The 14,958-nt window shown below is 43.5% G+C and overlaps 1 protein-coding gene across 1 annotated transcript in view; it reads right to left on the reverse strand.

Moving 5' to 3' along the window:
- LMX1B (LIM homeobox transcription factor 1 beta) overlaps positions 1–14,958 on the reverse strand; it is an 85,532-nt gene that overhangs the window by 10,839 nt on the left and 59,735 nt on the right. The gene's annotated exons all lie outside the window — the stretch shown is intronic.

Below are 14,958 nucleotides of genomic sequence, written 5' to 3' on the forward strand. Positions count from 1 at the left end.
AATAAAGAGAGGAGTGAAATAACACAGCTTTTCTTTGGATGTTGAGTTATTCCAGAACAACCTGTCTCTGAAGGAAGTACTGTGCATTTCAAATGGTGTGAAACATCCTTTGGCAGAGATAGGCAGTGATACAATCTGTCAAATTACCAGTATAATCACAGGCTCTAGAGCACACACTGTATCCAGACTAGTTCTTATTAATGCTCTATAAACCCTGTCTTTCATCCATCATTAATTTTCTAGGCTTAAGTTAGAATTATTTAGATTAATTTTATTTTGCTTTTCTAATGGCAACTGGGAATCTCCCTAAGTGAGATTTCAGAAAAGGGCTGCCTCAAATAAAGACAAATTGCTGTTACATCCCTGTGTCACATGGTGTGCTGGTGATTTGAAATTCAGTGTCTTTTATGGCAATACATCATAGTGCAAGGTGCGTGAACATTTACATTTCAGCAAGGAAATGAACACCACTGCACCAGTGTGCTCACAGAAAATAAAATTAGATTCTGCCTTTTAGCATGGGGTATGCTGACTTTTTCTCTATCATCAAAATTATAATTTTTCACAAAAAGGCAACTCTCTGTGACTTTAGGAGGCTAAGGCTGTGGTAGTTATTCTTTCCTCCAGAACCTCCATTTTGTCTGAGCTGAGAAGTGCAGGAAAATGGCAGCAGGAGCCCTCGGCAAAGGGCTGCAGTCAGAGTGGGCAGGAGGGAAAAGCAAATGTCAATAGGGACGCACATAGCATCCAGAAATGACAGAGGGACGGGAACTGGGGAGTTCCCAGCTGTACCAGGGGTGACTGCACCTGGCTGGCGCAGTGCACACCTTGGCACGGCCACAACCCAAAGGTAACAGCAGTGCAAGGTGCACTGAGCAGCTTTTTCAGGTGTGTAAGGAATTAAATCTATCAAAAGGAAACTGATGCCACACAGGAGCCTGGGCACTGCCATGGACAGGACAGCTTAATCCATACACTCAGTTTGCTTTGTTTGAAAGGCTCTGCCTCACAATGCTTTAGCCAGCAAATTCCTAAGCATAAAATATTTTTATCTCTACACAATTTTATATCCGAAAGGATTAACACACACAGAGGATAAAAAAACCTAAAAAACCAAAACAAACCAGAAAAAAACCCAGTGCACTGAAATAGTTCTTTCAGTTTAACTGCTTAAACCTATTTGACCCATTTAAGAAAGCCTGGCCTGTCTGTGCGAGGGATGTGCTCAGGCTGGGGCACAGCTGGAGAGCTCAGGAGTGGCAGAGCTGGTGCGAAGGCTCTGTGCCCACCTGTCCCTGCTCTGTGCCCTTCCATCCCCTGCTCTGTGCCCATCCCTGATCTGTGCCCATCCATCCCTGCTCCGTGCCCACCCTGCTCCCCTTTGCCATGCCCAGCTCCCCCCTTTCAGTGCCCATCTCCCCCAGTCCAGTGCCCAGTTCCCCCAGTTCAGTGCCCAGCTCCCCATTTCAGTGCCCAGCTCCCCCATTTCAGTGCCCAGCTCCCCCAGTTCAGTGCCCATCTCCCCCAGTTCATGCCCAGCTCCCCAGTTCAGTGCCCATCTCCCCCCTTTCAGTGCCCATCTCCCCCAGTTCATGCCCAGTTCCTCAGTTCAGTGCCCATCTCCCCCAGTTCAGTGCCCATCTCCCCCAGTTCATGCCCAGTTCCCCAGTTCAGTGCCCATCTCCCCCAGTTCAGCGCCCAGCTCTGAACGCGGAGCGCTCCCGGAGCCGCTCCAGGACGCTGCGCTGCCTCCAGCTGTGCCCCAAGCAAATCGCACAATGCGCCACCGTCCAGGGACCGTGAAAACACAAACCTAACACCGTTTACAGATAATTTCAAGAAGAAAAGCCCCGGAAAGCATAAATCTGCTGCACCTTCCCTCAAAGAGGGACACGAAGATAACACGCTCCTTGTCCTGTGGAGCGCGTTGTTTCCCTGACCCGCACCTTTGCAGTCATACTGCCTTAATGAGTGTTTGTGTTTTTTCTTCAAATAAATATATCGAACGTGAACAGAAAATACTTTGTGTTATTTACTGGCAACCGACTACTCCTGTAAAGATGGTGCTTTTGCAGCAGCGCTTCCCAAGGCAGTGTTTTAGCTACAGCAAATTACACTGTCGTCAGTGTATATCAACTCATTCAAATGAACATTGAATTGCCCTGACAATATTGCAAGGACTTCATATCCTGAATTTCACTCTTGTCAAGAAAATTCCCTCCCCTGTACACAGGTACTTGGTATTATAACATGCATTCACAAACACACACAGAGCATTGGTTGAATTCTGAGATTATAAAATTTTCATTAAACCTATCTTATAGGGTGTTTATAGGTATTTTTTCAGCTTCCCAAGAGGAACACAAGGTTATGCACTCTTTTTGCACAAGGCAATCTCACAACAGGAAACTAATCTTGACAAATGACCAGACTCTGATAGCTGTGATCTAAACCACTGCTCGTTAGACTGTTCATTTTATAAACGAATGGTAATAAACCTGTTGGGAAGTGTAGGATAGCAGGAATACTTTACAGATCACCCCTTTACAGGTTTCAATCAAAGCCATAAATTTGAAGGGGAGCACACAGATATTCTGTGCTGAGACAAAGACTGTCCCACACCAAGCACATTTAAAGGATTTTGTTTTGTTTTGTTTTCTGTACATTTTACAAATAATTTGTGTAACTCTGGCTTTTTACCCCCATGGCTGATTATCTCCAGCTCTCTTAAGCTAATGTCAAACCTCAAAATCCTTGGATGTGTTAAAGTGTGTGGAGAGTGGAAATCAAATGCCTTTATTAGAAGCCGCAGGAAATCTCCGACTCCTAAGCACAACGAAAACATTCCAGAGAAAACCGTTCAAAGAGGACAAAGAAGAAAAGCAGAACAAGAAAACCTTGTTTTGAATCAATGATTGCGGAGTTTTATAAATAAATTCTGTTGCCTGGACAATTTTGAAAGACAACTCAATAGGTTTAGGAGTTTTTAAGTGTGTTTGTCTCTATGCCTGGAACACTTGGGCGACTCAGCCAAGCTAAAGCCCAGAACAATGGCCTGTCTGTCCATCAGAGTATTTACAATAAACGCTGGGAAGCACTTTACAGTACTAGATAATGAAAAAGTCTTTACCAGCTAAAACTGTGTGAACCTAAATTAATTTTGCATACATATCGGGGCAATGCAAATGCTAAGACATGTCTTGACTTTAAGCAGTAGATGAAAATATTCACCAGTGGAAGAGGCGAGAAAGATTTTATATGTTAGGATATCCCTGTGAAGGCAGGCTGAATCAGAAATCCTTGGAAACAAGCACAGCCCCGTGAAGCACTGTGCCTTCCTGCCTGGCACAGCCATCTGGAGCACAGCACGGACCTGATTTACGATATCCCGCCCAGTTATCTTGCAGCCAGCTTGACCCTGCTCTGCTCCTGAGAATCACAGCTCTGCTGTTTGCTCTCCTGGTGCCCTGACAACCCACCCTTTACCTTTCCATGGCTCAGCCAGGTCCTTAATTTCCTCCTCTCTGTGGGCAAATAGATTTTAATGGTTTTATTATAACTAATTTAATCTGTGCTGAGAGATGTCCGTGTGCAGTGTGAAATTTGCTGTTCACATTAAGCGTGGTTCAAGAGGTTTGTTCTACAGGACAAAGGTAGCAAAAGAGACTAATTCAGTCAGGTTGTTTATTTACTGGGCCTCTGCCATGGAGCAGTAAATAGGAAGTTATTAAGCTGTGTTTGATGTATGCAAGAGGACAGATGCTGCTTCCCACCTATCAGAGACCTTCAGTGATTCCCCTTTCTGTGTTATTGTGACATTTGGTGTTGCAGCAACCACAGCAGATACCTGGCTTTTCTCTATTGAATAAATGTGCAAAGGTAGTGGTCACAGCTTTTGCAAGCACTCTCGGTGCAGTCTCTAGGTGTGCCATTTTCCCTCTGCTCACTCCCTGGGCCACCCCTGCTGGCCTGCTCTGCTGCTAGGATTTGCTCCACACTCCTGTGCTGAAAACAGGGTAGAGCTAAATACAGTCTTATTTTCACACAACTGAGTTTTATTAAGAGAAAATATTAAATTACTAATGAAAGATAACTCTTCTTTGTTCTTTGGGATAAATTTTGATACTCTTTTCTTTAGACATAGGATTGGAAAACAGAATTTGTGGGGTCTTTCCAGGACAGGACTTGAATAATTTTTGTAGTGTCTTACAGCTCATGGGTGCTTATAAAGTGAAAAACATATTGCTTAGTTGCACTAAATTCAGAATATACAGAACATTCTGAATGCAGTAAAGCAGAACAGGAATATTATAAATTTATGATTTGAAACCCCCACCCCCTTTAAAAAGAAATAATCCATTTAAAATATTTTCCCTGCAGAAGAAATAATTACACAGTTTATTAAAGCCAATTTCATAACTGAAACTTCAGAATAAGAAAGATAATTCCCTTTCATCAAGAAGTAATAAAATGTGCAAAATTTAAAAGTTTCTAGGAAAAAACCCTGTAATATTTAGAGAGAAACTAAAACAAAGAAACGTTTTTCTTCTTCAGGAGAACTGAGGAAAATATTTATTAACCCTCTACCCACAGCTGTGGTAGAATGGACATCAGCTCTGGTGAAAGCTTGTGTTGAATCTCTGCTTCACAACATGGATTTAGACTCACAAATCACATATGCCTATCACAAATTACATGTTGGCCTTTTCTCTATGTAAATATTTCACCAGTATTTCTGTGAGGAGTGCTCTGCTGCCCTGCCAAGACAAGCTGGTGGCTAAAACAGCCATAGGGAACATGCCTTACCCTGTGCCAAAGCTGCTCTGGGGCTGTGCCAGAGCCAGCAGCACCCCTGGCCCTGGCTGTTCTCTCACACTGTCCCTGTGCCCCTGCACTGTGACCTCAAACTTGCTCTGGGGAGGAGCTGGCATCTCAGACAAAAGCACAAAGACACACACAATTTAAAGCTCACAGCCTAAATGCAACTTGCTCAAGTGGGACCAGAATGACCTAAATAGTTACATCTCCCTTAACTATAAAGTACAACATAAAATGCAAAGTGCAGAGCAGTTTCTCGCTTTGAGCAGAATGTGACAGAATGAATTCTTCTCTTTGCTTAATTTTCATCCCCTAATTGACCACTTTGTTCAACTGTCTTCCATCACTGCCATGCTGTTCTATTTTATAGCATTTTTCCATACAACACTTTGATGGAAAAATTTATGAAGAATAGAATTATTGCTGTTAGAAGGGAATTAAAACAATTTTTCATTTACAAAGTCACTGATATTGCTGTACTGTGCTCCACCTTTGGGAATCCAATTGCTCTTCTCAGCTACTCCCATTCCTCTTTATAGCACGGCAATTCCACTGTACAGATTATGGCTGCAATTTTCTCCTAATCTTTTCTGTAGAACAAAAACTGTTATAAAAGTTAAGGGCACCAATTGAATTGATAAAGCTGGGGCTGCAATTAAGAAGACCTAATGAATTAACAAAATATGTTGATTTTGCTAGAATTGTATTTCTAGGCAGTGCAAACATTTGTGAAATAATGTTATTTTTTGTCCATGAGTTTCAAAGAGGCTCAATGGGCTTCTGCTGCTGTGTTTTTTGCATTCTCCAAATCACACCAATGGGCTATAAAAGCATTGCACTTGTTGGAGCATTTGTGCTTCTGCCACAGCTCTACCTAGATGGGGGGTAGTGGCCACCAAAACAAACTGGACACTCCTTTTTTTTTTTAAATTTTTATTCAGTTATTTACACAAATTTAATTAAATCCACCTTCATCTTCTCCCTCTGCGCCCTCACCAATATCCAGAGGATGAAGTGGCTGTGGAAGGGCCCTGTGGAACAGCTCCAGCCTCTGCTCTGACAGACATCTTATCCTCCTTGTTCACTAAATGGCACACTGAATTTACATCACCAACAACACAGGGAAAGTCTTCTAATGCAATTGTCATATGAGATTTTACCCTAAAGGCTCCATGAGCAGGGAAATTGTACTGCTGTGATTCACTGGCCCAGTCTTCACTTTTACAGAAAAAAATAATCGTGTCAAAGCAATTCAAATGTAATTTCTAAGTTATTTCTTGACTGGTAAGAATGACTTAGGGAAAGAATTTACACAAGGCTTTCCTGGCAACTAAGAACATCAAGAGGAAAAACGTTGTTTGCCAGCATAAAACAAAATCACTTCCTGTGCCTGCTGCAGTGATGCTGGTGGAGAGCTTGTGCCCAAACTCATCAGCACAGCCAATTTAGCAACTGATTTGCAAGGGAAAGATACCTTAGTCCTGTGGTGTTAATGTCTTTGCAGTGGGGGGTCTATTGCCAGCTTCTCCAAACTCATCAACACAATCTATTATTAATACCCAGAAAGGCTTTAGAGTATCTTTATAGCACAAGGCAATGAAAGCTCTGTGGTATAATCTGTTATCTATATTGCAAAAACATGTGAAATAAAACCAAACATAGACACTTCATAAACAAAATGTTTCATCTATTATATCTCTCTGCCTCCCCTGTATATAAAGCAGTGGGGTGCAGGAAAGGCATTCAGAGAGATTTGCTGTTAGATGTGGCACTGCCTCCTTTTTAAATTCTATTTGTATTGTGGCAAATTTTACACTGAATGAAAACTTCTGCTTCTTTCACTGAGCTGGAAATACTCAAACATTTGCAAAATTAGGCTGTATTTTGTCAGTAGAGCAAAAGGGAGTAGGAGCAAAATATAGCTTTGAAACTCCTGCAGGAAAACTCCTCCACAGAGGGATGAGCTGGCTGAGCCAAAGAGAGGAGCTGCACAGGGCAAGGAGGGGGAGCAGCCTGGGGCAGGGCCAGGTACAGGTGGCAGGGCATTGCCATGGCATGAGCTGAAGAATTTGTCTCCAATAAGCAGCAGCAAAACCAAGTGCCCACTGCAGGCAGTTATTTCTCTGGAAAGCATTCAAGAACAGAATTGGAGCACTTGGATCTTTTCTTCTACTGTTGATATGCATGACAATATTCAATGTGAAAAGCCCAGAATTACCCTACCTTTAGGAACAGACACAGTTAGAGACATCATTTAACAGCAAACAAACACACAGTTTAAAACTCAAGAAGGTTTTGTTTCAAATAACCAGACTGTGACAAAGGTGGAACTGAGAAGGAAGCATGCAGCAGTTTTGTGAACTTGCTGCATGTATGTTTGCAATACAGTAAGAACCAAAAAAAGCCCTCAGCACAGGGCTGTGTCTTATTTCCCAGATGCCTTTTTATGTTCTTTGCCTGTTGAAAATAAATTGTTCTTTTGTAGTGTTTGTCTTTTCAGTCCAACTGTCAGCTATTATTTTTCTATTTCCTCTTTTTGTCACTTTGCATTATTTTTGGTGCTGTAATTCCCATTTGTTCCCACTCCTATCTTCCTGTCTCCCATTGTTCCATTTTTTAATCCCCAGTTTTACTCTTCTTTGGCTCTTTTTTGGCCCATTCTCAGTAGGGTTTGAAAGAATACCCAGGCGTGACTCCCTGCTATAGCAACCACACCTCCCCAGGAAAGCCACAACAATCTCTTCGGGAGGAGGAAAGTCTTTCACAAGCTGGCAGCAAAAGTAAATCCTTCTTCAAGGAACAAGAAGGATTAGCAGGGAGCAGTGGGCTGCAGACTTAACCCTACCCTTCATTTCTTTAAAGCACCAGTCACTCAGAACCCTGCTGTGATGTACAATTAAACAGAACCCAAAAAAATCCTGAATGACACAAGAGCAGGATTGTGTAAAGGTTTAATTCCACTTTAATACCTTTCCAAGTTCAGAACTCAAAGATAGCAATTTAACCCAAGAATCCCCATCCGAGCATGAAAAGTTGCTGCTTGTCTTACAAAAGTTCCAGCTATATTCTGCTCTAAATCGTGCTCTTTTAGGCTGACCCTTAAGGGATGAATTTTTTTCTCCCCCAATCATCTCACATGGTTTTTCTTTATAGTCCTTCTTTCACAAACTTTGTTCTTCTGATAAAAACAGGAGACTCTACCAGAGGCACAGAGCTTTGTAAAAAACACCACTGGAAAAGGAACACCAAAAAACCCAAGACTCAGGTAACTAAAGGTGTCTGCTGCAATGCCTAAGAAAGGTAATTTATTCTTTTAATGTGAAGAGACTCTAACTAAGCTTATGCCAATTACTTATTATTAATATTAGGATGGAAAACAAATACTCCTCTTAATATAGGGTTTTTTGAAGACTTGAAACATCTGATTCATCTTTTTTAAATTAAAGAACAGACGAGCCTAGTTGTTCTAGTATGTTCTAGTATGGATGACTACTAAAGTTGCTCTGTAAACTGAATTTTTAAGATTTGACACAGAACTATGAAAATCTCCTGGCTTCCATAAGGCCAAACATGGTTGACAGAGTCCTAAGACTGAGCTATCAGCATCTGTGTTTGTATTTAGGCTTTAGTAAACTAGATGCTCTAAACCCATACAAAGAGATTTATCAGTCAGCAGGGCCCTACAGCATGCCCAGACCCTCCTCCTGCCTCCAACGTCTGCACAGGTTTTAAGTTATTCCAGCAGTCAAACATTTATAACACAGGACACTTCCACATGTGTGAAAATGAAATCCCATTAGACACCAACAACATTATTAGGCATGCAAAGAGGATTATTCCTTTAAGCTCACAAGCCTGAAAGGTTTGTCTAAACATTTTATTAACTTTTTCAGATTTTTTTTTTAATTAAATGAAAAGTTGTAAGTAGGTCAAAGCTGAAATTCTTAAATTAAATACTACTTAACTTTTGGTTAAGTGTATGTATATATACTATACACACACACAGAAAAAAAATAGAGATGCCTGTTAGAGAAAAAGTGTAAAAAATCCCCTCATATCTTATCAGCACATTCCTTTCAGCAAGAAATTTTGTATGGCTTGGAATTGTCCTATAAAAACACCAAAATGTTACATGGTGTTGCTCAGGGTTCCAATGTACTTTTCCAAAAATGAGATGCTTTGTTGAATAACTGAAAAGAAATCCTGCTCTGATTGCACTGTCCTTTTTACAGAGTTGACAAAGCCTTTTTTTTAAAACACAATATTTGCTGAAATGCATTGAAGTTTGCTCATCAAGAGCTCTGATGTTCTTAAGAACGTGTGTTAAAGAAAAACAAGGTAGGAGAAGCTGTGCCAGCTTTTGCTTCAGGTAAGTGAGATGCAAAACTGGAGCAGGACTGGTCCTCGTTCAGAGGGAAGATGATTTCAGAAACGATCAGCTCCATCGGCAGTTCAGTCCTGGTTTGGCATTTAAGGGCTGCTCATGGTTTCTCCATTTGTTATTGGAAGGAAAACAATTTGGATCTCACACCAGGACAGGTCCCCAGGGACAGGACAGCCTTCCTGGAAGGTGAGGCTGTAGGAAGGTGCAGCTCACCCTGCCCGTGCTGGCCACACACCACACGCTGCTCCTGTCACTGCACTGACAATGGGCTCTAAAATATTTCAGATTCGCTTCTAGCACTGCATGGAGCAGGCAGGAAATGTAGAAGCTTCGGTGTACAAGTTAATGAAATATGGTTGGGTGAACATAAGCTCTTAATTTAGACAATAACAGTTACTGCCACAGTGTCTTTGTGTCCGCTTTATGAAAGTCATAAACTCTCCAAAGAAAAGCAGAAGCTATTTCACCCTGATGGTCTTTGACTCCCTCTCACTACCTGCTGGCACAGTTAGAAAGTATCAACTGCCTTTGAACAGATTAGGACCAAGTTAAAGTGTGACAACATCTTAAGCTTTCTCCACATGTTGCCAATGATTTCCAACTAAAGATGTTACCCTCATCACTTCTGCCACGATGATAAGAATCTATAGCCGGCTCACTTGAGGAGATAAAGGCAGTTTAGCAGGAAGTATAAAGTACTCCAACTTGCTAAGCTAAGTGGCTGGCTGTCTCAAACTAGCTGGATTTTTTTCCTCTACAAAGCACAAAGTCCTTATCATTAGGGGCTTAAGCTGCTTTTTATTTTGAGACAAAAAGAATACTGTTTATTGGCATCCAACTCAAACCAGCTGTAAACAGTCGCTTTGATGAAGAAGCAGCTACAACTTCAGTGTGCCCGAAGGCACAAACCCACCGAATGCCAATCATTAAAGGAAGAATGTAAGGTGTATATAGGGTCAAAAGAAGGCCAAGGGACATTTGCAACCTCAGGGATCTTGGTTAGTTCACTTTGCCTTTAGAAGCAGAAGAGGCATTGAAGCTGTTCTGCTGCATGACCTCTATCTCCAGCGGCTCGGCTCAGAGTTTGCCCTCAGCAGAAGCAGACCCGCAGTGTAAGGCTTTTCTCCCCAGCACTGTGGGAGCCACATCGTGAACTTTGATTTGGCAGAGGACAAATTCAGAGATCCTGGACGGCTCCAGGGTGCTGGACACATGCAGGACCCACGCAGAAGGTTCTGGCAGCAGGAGTCCTGCAAGTGTCCACAGACATTCGGATCACTGATGTGCAGGTAATTTTAATTCTTACTGTAACTTGCTTCCTTCATCTAGAAACACTTTACTAGTTGCAACAACTATTCAAATTAAGATGCCCCACCAACAATTCTGGTGTCACAGCCAGACTGATGTGAACCTTTACAAAGTTAAATGCCAGCTGCTCTGGGCAGCCCAGGAGGATGAGCTGGCATCCACTGCTAGCCCTCCTGCTGTCCTTCTTCTTCCTCCTCACCCCTCTGCCTGGTAGATACTGATGCCACTCAGTCGCCCCAGGCTTCCTCCCACTCCCCATCCCTGGCACAGGATGGAAGCTTTCCCAGAAAGGGCAGCAGCCCAAAGGGTTTCAGCACAGAAAGGCAGTGCTGGGTGTGGGGTTCCTGGTCCTTTATCAGGTCACAGTGGCTTTTCAGTGGGAACCTAAGTGTTGAGTGAACTCAGCTTCCAGCTTGCCCAGGCAAACCAGCTCTCACTCGTGCCACATAGCTGGCATGATTTATAGGATCATGTTGTTTTGTGGAAGGTTCTGGTGCCACCATAGATGTGGCTCCTCCAGGAACAGGCTCAGCAGCTGCTCCTCCTCCTCCTCCTCCCAACACTGAGAAGATGCACACCAGCATTTCCAGTTCCTCGGGCACAAACAGGGTGCATGTCCCTGCCCACATCCTCACAGACACCGCAACAGATACCTTTGCTTGGGGGATTCAGTTCAGAGGTGCTGCCTGGGTTTGGAGCCCTCTCCAGGCTCCTGGCAACCTCTCCCTGGCCATGTCTGCCCCCAGCACCTCACACTTCTGCTGCCCTCCCAGAGCCACCCTGGCTGTCCTCCTGCCCTCCCAGAGCCACCAAGGCTGTCCTGCTGCCCTCCCAGAGCTACCCAGGCTGTCCTGCTGCTGCTCCCCCATCTCTTCACCCACCACATCCTGGGGAACATCTCTGGCCCTCTCTGGTTCCTGCCTGGCTCCAGCTCTGAATATCCATGTAGTGCAGTGGCTCCTCCCAGGTACTCCCACAGAACTGGAATTGCAGGTATTATTTTGGGCTCACATGACAGGCAAAAGGCAGTAGAAGAAGTAGAGCTGTTAGATTACACAGCATTACATACATAATACAAAAAGAGTAAGTCTTCATAATTTATTCTGTTAAGAAATTTTCCTATATAAAACCCCAGATTTTTTTTTTAAAGAGACAGCAGTTCATCTTTATTGTCACATTGATATCTTTATAAACTTAGTATAGTGATCTACAGGAAAAGCAAACCAGACAGCTCTGTATTTATGGGCATATTTTAAAAGCCTCTTATATTTAACAACTGCATTTAGCTGTGTTAACTGTGAGTTGCAGTAATAAAGGCTCTGCACACTTCGATACTAAATTAAAAAAAGTTCTGCTGTTCAATAATACATAGATGCTGTTTTTTTCATTACTCTTTAATATCATTTCCATTTAGTTTATAAATAATTGTAGCTAGCTAATGAAACGAAATAAAACCTGCCTCCAACCCATTCCCTAGAGCAAACTAAACTCCTCTTTTTAAAGCTTCTTAATCACCGCCCAGTTCTTACAAAATTAGCATAGTAATGGGCTTTAAATTGAGCCTCTTTGTTTTTTAATTAAGCTCCCAGCAGGTAAAAATAAAACAGATTATTGAAGAATATGCCAACCCTAATAGCCTGCAACTCTTTTGACAATTAAAAAGATCCCATGTTAACCCTTTTGAGGAACCCTGCATACTAATTAGTCACTCTGAGCCCCGAATCCATCAATATTCCACCCAGGCACGTTGTGAAGTTGAGCTGTCTGGTCTGTGTCCATACCTGCCCCGTTGTGCACAGAGGTGGGGAGCAAGCCCTCGGTGGTGGCCAGGTGCCACAGCAGCCGTGTGCCAGGCCAGGGTGGCACTGGGGCACTGGAGCTGCCCCACCTCTGGCTGCCCAGTGCCACAGAGCTCCCAAAGCTGCAGCACTCGGGTTCCTGTGCCCAAAGAGCCCTTCTGCCCCCTGCCAGCTCCCTGGAGCCTCTGCCTGCTTCTGCAGCACAGAGGAGCTGGGATGGGCAGAGCAGCCCCCAGCCCAGCCCTGGAGTGTGCCCAGCAGCACCAGTGCCCCAAACACACCAGACACACCATGAGCCCTCTTTGCCCAGCAGCACCGAGCTGCCTCACAGGTAAAGGTAAATCCTGAGCAGAACAAGGGGGTGAGGAAAGTCCAGTGCTGAGCCATGTCGTGGACAGCAGGGATTCTCTGGGAAAATTTACTGGGCACTGCTGGCAGCCTAGAAACAGCAATAGCACTGTGCTGCCCTGGCAGCTCTCTGTCAAATATTTGGAAAGCTCTGTCCAAGTCCCACGCTCCATCCTCAGTGTCTGCTCTGAGCATCAGTGCAAAGTGCTGGCTGCCCTCCACTTGCATCCAGCCAGGATGATGAATCGCCACGGCTGGAAGCGCTGTGTCCATCCAGAAATGAAATCATCAGCATGAAAAGCCATTCATTTCCACAGACACTGATCACCCTGCATCCTTCAGAGACTCCCAGCAAACGGGGCTGGATGTCCCTGTGTGCCCAGCAAGGCCCTGGCTGTCCCAGCAGCTGCAGGAGCTCCTGCTTTATGTTGTACCTGACAGTGCAAGGGGACCGTGGTGGAGTGAGGGGCCCACAGAGAACGGGATCAGACTCCAGCCAGGAATAGATCCTGCCTTCCTTCACTGAAGCATTTGGGAGCCTCTACATGTATTAACATTGCATTTTCAAAGATAAATGACATTTCTTGTGTCTCTCAACTGCTACCAGAAAATTTGGATGAAGGAGGATGTGCCTTGCTCACAATGAATAGAAATTCATTAGGCAAAGACCTTCACTCACCCTCTGGCCAGGGACAGGCCTCACTTACTTCACAGGGCATCCCTGGACCTGCCCCGTTACAAATAAAAATTGCCAGCAGAATCATTCAATACAATGTAGATCCATCACAAAAGAATTCACTTTCCCTGGCTTGAGGTTTGTCAGCTGTTGTTGGGGCTGCATCCCTTGTGAGGGATGGGTTTCCCAAATTCCGAAAAACTGACTTTAGAGAACGCAGTATTCCCTGCACCAAACAATTGCACTCCCACCATTTCACAATGAAAGCTTCCCAGCAAACTGAGGACAAAAATTCCCCATGCATACAAGAATCATATGACAGATTTCAAGCTGAAAAGCATGTTTTTACATTTCACACTTCATACCTCATGCTGTGTCACACAAAACAATATTCTATGAAACTCTGCTGCCAAAATCACTTTGGAAACATGCATTCACCCCAATGCATCTTGAGAATACAGAAAGGTGCATTTGAAAATGCTTCTGCCTTTTTTTTAGGATTCTTACCAAGCCCAAAGACATCCCTTACTACACGAGGAACTCCTTCTCTACAACAGCATCAGTCAAAATGGAATAAACTTTTCTGCATGTCTGATCCCGACTGGTTTTCAGCTGAGACTGTAGATGGAGCTAAAATGAGCCCACCACTTTCTGCTCTGTGTGCACAGACTGTTATCTCCAGCAGCTCTGACCTTTTGCAAATGTGATCCAAAGTGACCTTTTAGTATTATTGCAGCACTGAATGCAGTTTTTCAAGTAATCCTCACTGGACTATGTTCTACACCAGTAGTGGGTCTGCATTGGAAAATCCAACCTTTCTGCTGTGTCTGGTTTATTATCATGGCCCTGTCTATGAAGCTTTACAATTTATATGTATAAATATATAAGGTTTATAATTTTATATGAACCTTCCATGAACCTGGCATTTGTACTGCCAATCCATGGCAGGCAACACCTTTGAATGGGCAGTGCAGCTGTCCAAACAGTGCCTGGTGTACCTGGACAGCACACAGGTACTTGTTTACTCTCTTCCAGAACACACAGAAGTAATTCTTCTGGATTTCATCACTGTCCATTGTTTTATGCTTTATATTCAACCTCTCAGGAAATCAGGGGAAGATATTATTTCTTAACAGAAATATCTGTCATCTGATTGCAGCTGGCAGCCACAGCCTCCCTCTGCACCCCAAATGTGGGCTTTGATTTAATGTCTCCTTGTCAGGAGTGTGTTTTATGCTGGAACCATGTGATATGATTTCCTTTGCATAAAGGAAGAACCAGAGACAAAACTGCTTTCACCACCCTTGTGGGTGAGGACAATCACACTTCCAGGGGCTGGGGGGGCTTTGAGAAGATATGTGCCTGCTGCAGCCATTGGCACTATTCATACAGCTAAGCAGATCTGCACCATTAGCAGCTGCACTTCATCTTTTCTTATCTAAAAATAAATGTAACCTGACAGCAGCAAGGAAAGGGACAGGTGAGGTGTCAATCCTTTTGGTCAGGAAGGCACCATCTCACAGCCATATGCTATGAAAACCTGTCTTTGCTAATGCTAATGTGATTAAATTTTACCATTGACTAAATTTATAAGCTTAACTGAAATCTGATGTTTTCACGTGAGT

This window comes from Oenanthe melanoleuca, chromosome 17, assembly GCF_029582105.1.
Source record: "Oenanthe melanoleuca isolate GR-GAL-2019-014 chromosome 17, OMel1.0, whole genome shotgun sequence".
Lineage (NCBI taxonomy): Eukaryota > Metazoa > Chordata > Aves > Passeriformes > Muscicapidae > Oenanthe > Oenanthe melanoleuca.